General features: G+C 35.2%; 1 protein-coding gene across 1 annotated transcript in view; it reads right to left on the bottom strand.

Moving 5' to 3' along the window:
- Ipcef1 (interaction protein for cytohesin exchange factors 1) overlaps positions 1–6,000 on the bottom strand; it is a 164,532-nt gene that overhangs the window by 24,045 nt on the left and 134,487 nt on the right. The window lies entirely within an intron of this gene.

Below are 6,000 nucleotides of genomic sequence, written 5' to 3'. Positions count from 1 at the left end.
ATATACTTGATAAATAATTCATATTCAAACTAGTTAAAGAATTCAAAAACTAGATGAGATCAGGTGTGTTTAAGGTGGTATGGCCATAGACAAGAATTCAAAATTTAGAAAACAAAATCTTAGCTAGAAAGTAGACAAAAGATTTTAACAGATTTCTAACCAAAGACAAACAGCAAATAAGCATATGAAAAGATAGATGCTCAGTATCATCTGTCACTACAGAATTCTTCACATTAATACAGGAAGCTCCTATCCACCTTTTAGCACGGCAAAAATCTAAAACGCTGATGTATTAGTCAACTTTCCAGTACATTAACAAACTATCACCAATAATCAATGTAAAGGAGAAAAGGTTTATTTTGGCTCATAGATTTGAAGGTTTAAGTCTATTGTCAATTGGCTCTGTTGTATTGGAGCTTATGGTGAAGTCTTAGGTAGTGGTGGCAATGAGTAGCCACCCTGAAGCCAAAAAGAGACAGAGGAAATGATTAAGGTTTCAATAGTCCCTTCAAGGTCACATCCCCAGTGACCCAACTTCCTCCTAAAAGGACCTGCCTCTTAAAGGTTCCACACTCTCTCAAAAAAGCCATGAGCTATGAAACAAGCCTTTAAACCATCAGTTTTTGAAGGACACTCATCCAAACCATAAGGACCAACAAACCAAATGCTGGTAAGGATGTGATCCAAGAGAGCTCTCATTCATTGCTATTGGCCATGAAAATGGCACGGCCAATTTAGAAGACACTTTGGCATTTTCTAAAAAGTTAAATACACTCTTAAAATACAATCCAGTAATTATATCCCTTGGTATTTATTACCCAAAGAGCTGACGACTCGAGTCTACACAAAAATATGGACACAGATGTTTATTCTAGCTATATTCATTATTTCAAAACCTTGGAAGCAAATAGAATCCCTTCAATATGTGAATGGATAACAAAAGAAGTGTCATACATCTAAACAGAGGGATATTTTTCAGTGATTTTTTTAAAAAATGGCTTATCAAGCCAGGAAGAGACATAGAAACTCATATTACTAGGTACAAAAAAATCTGAAAAGATTGCACTAATAATTCAACCATGTGGCTGGCATTCTGGAAAAGGTAAAACAAAAGGAGAGAAAAAGAACAGTGGTTGTCAGGTGCTGAGGAAAAATGTGGAAAAAGCAATAGACAGTACAAGAGTTTTAAGGTCAATAACATTTTTCTGTATGCTTTTTTAATAGTAGATACACTGTCAAGCAGCAAAGGACTGTATAATGTAAACTATGGAGTTGGAAAAAAGACTGTCAAAAATAGATCTATTTCTTATGTTATATTAAAACAAAAGGGTACTATAGAACAATAAAAATATATAACTTCTAGGAACACAGAGAAGATTCATTTCTCAGTCTGAAAGGTGGCTACATAGTTTACATATGTGTGTATGTGCACGTGTTTGTGTGTGTAAAATATCTTTCTATGTATATGATAGTCTTCATTACACTAAATACCAAATGAAACAGAAGATATACTGAAGTGTTTAAATATGGAGCCATGAAAAAACAACCTAGATAAAAGAATTTAATCAAAAACAAGAAGTTATAAGAAGAGGATTGAAGACCACAACCTGTAGGAACAGGGAGGGTGAACACATCTAATGATCTGTGATGCCATCTATACCCACTATTCTGCACAGTAGGCACAAGAAGAATGTCTGTGCTGTTGCTCATGCAGCACATGCAGCACGTGTCAGCCCATGACAGATCACCCAGGCTCACAGCTACACTGATCTAGAAATGATTCCACCATCAAATATGAGAGTATTCAAATTGTTCCAGTTCTCTTTTTTATACTCGTTGCAAACAAAAGCACTCTAAAATCTTGATAAAGCATTAAAATAACATTAAAATGGGTTTAACAATGGTAGCACAACATTAAAATGGGTTTAATGATGGGCTTCAAAGACTTATTTCATCTGGAATAAATTTGTTCTTGATGAAAGGTGTGTGGCCATAATCAATGGGGTGCATCTACTGTATTTGACAACCAGAACAGATCATATTTAATGCCTCTTCCTCCATTGTTAAAACCATTTACTATAAAATCTCCAACTCAAAAGTTGTTTGTTCTTCAGTACAAGACTTTTCTTTTACCTTGTTTAGAATCTCTCTCTTCTGGACCTATGTATCTTTCACCATTAATAATGGTCTCTAGACTCTTAACCCTTGCCCCTTCTTCCAAACTGTCACTTAAGGTTGCCCACCTCTGAAGTCTAGATTTCAATTATCATCAATTGCAAAGCCTTGATCCAAGGAATTTCCACAATTTCCCACTTCTAACTCCTGGTCAGAGAAAATTACAGAAAGTAAGAAAACACAAAAATATTAAGACAAATATCTGAATACTACAAATGACCTAGTTATATTGCAAAAATTGTCAGGTTACCTAATCAGCTGATTTTATAACATTTTGTAGGGTTCTTCACTTGACACAGGAGCAATGATAGCAGCCTGTAGTCTTTTTTTCCTGAGATCAATGCACCGCAGCCAACAATAAATTAGACACACAAGATTTTTAGTGTCAAATGTTCATTCCCACATTAAGATCACTTCTCAAAGTATATTTCAAAAAATAGGATCACTAGTAAATACTCTAGGAACTAATCAAGTTCTAAAGATACAAAGACCAACATCAGTCTTCCCATTGATAGTTAAAGGTCAGAATCTCTCCTCTGTGCTTTGATCCTTATTTCTACCCCATCTCACTATTATCTATAGTAGGTTTCTAACACTTCATAGTCTCCCTTTCAACTTATTCTGTTCTACCCTGTATTCTAAAGATAAAATAGCTATTCTAAATAATTTTCAAATATATGATTACCTTAATTAGAAATGGCCACCCATTATTGAATGAAATTAATCAATATCTGGTCGAGTATTCTACAACCCCCAAATTTCCTTTCTGTCTCCTTTTCCCATGGCTCTGGTATCTATATGCAGATCTTTCCATGCACATGTGATCTTTATCTCGCATCCTTGCTCTTCTAAATCCCTGGGGTACTTCGCTTCTGTCTACCTCTTGGCACACATTTAATCCACTTTCTTTTGTTAGATATCTCTTATTCCTCCTACTTGATCCATTAGATGTTAAGTTTTTTTAGAACAAAAATTGTATCTTACTCATCTTTGGATTCACTTTAGCAAAAAGTACATGAGTACAAGTTAGGTATTCAAAATAATAATAACAATGCTAAAGTTATGCAAAGTTATCTCGGGAAAGGATGTGAATGGAATTTTAATATATATAATTCTCTTGAAGCTGTGCTGAGCATGCATGCGTGGAATTTGTGTGTGCGTGTGCACGTGCTATTTTTGAGTTCAGTGTTAAAGTTATTTTTTTCTACCCATCCGCCGGAGAGGCATACCATATAATTCCTACAGTTAACATTCAAGGTAGCTAGCTAAAATAATGTCATATCTGCACTTGCACACTAGATCTGTGTATAATGTTGCTAATATCTGCTAAATCCTAAAATCTGACTCATATTTCACTTTTCCTGAGATGTCATGCATACTCAAGAACGCTTGTCTCCTTATTAAGTGTTTTTTATTCAGCTTTTAAGCAACATGATTCCCTAGATTGGTTCTGGTTATACTTGTACTTGACAATATATCTGCATAAATTGAACATGAGTCTTCCTAGTTAGTACGCAGCTTTTCAGCAACTGGGGTACGGTTACTCCATTCCCTGAGTAAGTGGAGGGTCACTCACGCCCGCATTGCAGCAGGTAGTGTGTGTTATGCATATGTATGCAGAGGAGCACCATGTGACCTATCCTACAGCCAGAGCCAAAAGAAATCACAAGCAAAAGGAAGAGCACAGAGTGAAACAAATGAGATAAAGACTCCGTAATTTCATCATCTCTTTTCCCACTATGCTTCATGAAAATACTGGAAAGTCCTAGAGCTCTGGAAGTCTGAAACTTAGTGTAAAACGGCAATAGGTTGTAATTAAAGCCCTCCTCTTTTGAAATAGCTTACATTACAGGGAGAAATGTCTAAAAGGATATTTAAATTCAGTATAAAAATCTAGCAACCACAATTTTAATTGCACACCAAGTGCAAAATATTTCTCCCATTGTCTAAATAAAAGGAAAGCTGTAATACATGCTGTCTGCTTGTTTCAGGACTCCGTTATTAACCTTTAAGAATCTTTTCTGGAATAAAAGCCTCTTTCTCCAGCAAATGAAACCCCATATGGGAACTTAATCTTCTAAAATTTTAACTTCTGCCTTGGTCTGTGTGAAAACTTTAATCCCTGATATAAAAACATCCTTACCAATATTTCAGACACAGGAATTTCAGAGCTTTTTAAAAATTGTCGATTCCAAAGTAATAATCTTTAAAAGTCACAAAAATGAAAAGCTCCTGTTTCTTCAACACAAAAACATACATAGGAAAAATAAACAATACACAATTTGATTACTCAACAGCAAGTCATCACAAACCTAAGCAAAGATTGGGCCACTGTTGCTATGGAGATGACTTTATGTGGTTCCGCTGTTCTGGGAATTTAACCAAAGCCCCAGCAGCAGAAGAAAATCATCAGCAAAAATTCAGTAACATATGGCAACTGCCAACAAATCAGTGAGGGAAAAATACTTTCATTTTCTCTTCCACTCTGTTGAAAGAAATACCTTTACATCAAGCTGTTTGAAGAAACACCCAGATTGTGTTGGTCACTCCATGTGTAATTTTAAACTAAATAATACCAAATTCCTTCATTCTTAGATTAACAGAGCTACTGGGATCCAGCCAGGCTTCTCAGTATATGCATTCCTAGAATGACATTTAGACACAGACAAGGACTGCACACATCTTCCCATGACTCTCAGTTTATTGACCCTGAAGGAAAACTCTAACTTCAAAGTTATCTCCTGGGAAAGAATGTGAACGGAATTTTAATATATATAATGCTCTTGAAGCTGTGCTGAGCATGCATATGTGGAGTGTGTGTGTGTGTGAGAGAGAGAGAGAAAGAGAGAGAGAGAGAGAGAGAGAGAGAGCTATTTAGTTCTTTTCATAGCCTTATGATTAAAGTAAGAACTTTTTATAGTAAAATAATAAATGCCCTGCTTTTCTTCATTTTCTTTAGTTCCACCAATCCTATACCTTAAATAATTATCTAATCATCAAATTAGAAGTCATCTAGATCTGGATACCTAGATTCCCTCTCCATTGTATTTTTCTCCAGAAAATCAAATACTATAATCTCTATGCATTATTCAAGTAATATTCTATGAAAAATGTTTGTTTCAGAATGAGTAAACACACCCATTGGTGAGGAAAGCACTACCTTTCAAGAAGCTTACTCTATTTGGAATAACACAACATCAAAAAGAAGTTTCTTAAGGTAAACCTAAATCTTCTCCTTTTAAATTGTACCATTAATCTTGATTTTGTACTTCCAAGGAAATTTAATTAAGTCCAACATTTTGACCACACAAAAGCATCTCACAAATCCCAGGACAGCTTAATAGTCTTTCCATTATTTGCAGTCCAAACTTTACCCCTCATAATATTCTTCCTCTGTGGTTCTGGTTTCTTGTTCCTTCTGTACCCAGTCAACCATCTCTAGAAGTTCCTTAGTCTGCCTATGGCTTCCTTCATTGAAGTTTTTTTAATGCAAAATATATCTTTGGTCTAAATAGAGGGGTATCAAATAAAAAATGTCATTGCAGGCCAAGTAAGTAGCTCAAAGGAGTAAAGCATCTTCAGGCAAGCACTCAAGGAGTGAGAATAACTGGGGTGAATTAGAGAGTGAGTTACCTGACTGTGTATTTAAACACATATTTTAAGATACTAGACACACACACAGGTTGGTCCGCATTTGTGATTCTTGACCTAAATTACTCCTATGTAAAAATTGAACTAATAGGCATATCTGAAAATTTGAGAATTTAAGAAGACCAGAGTTGTCATCTATATAATTAGACAATGGTGGCTAGTTAGTTTGAAAAT

The sequence above is a fragment of the Fukomys damarensis genome, unplaced genomic scaffold (assembly GCF_012274545.1).
Source record: "Fukomys damarensis isolate Sample0158 unplaced genomic scaffold, DMR_v1.0_HiC HiC_scaffold_14, whole genome shotgun sequence".
NCBI classification, from domain to species: Eukaryota; Metazoa; Chordata; class Mammalia; order Rodentia; family Bathyergidae; genus Fukomys; species Fukomys damarensis.
This window is presented reverse-complemented; position numbering and strand designations above follow the sequence as displayed.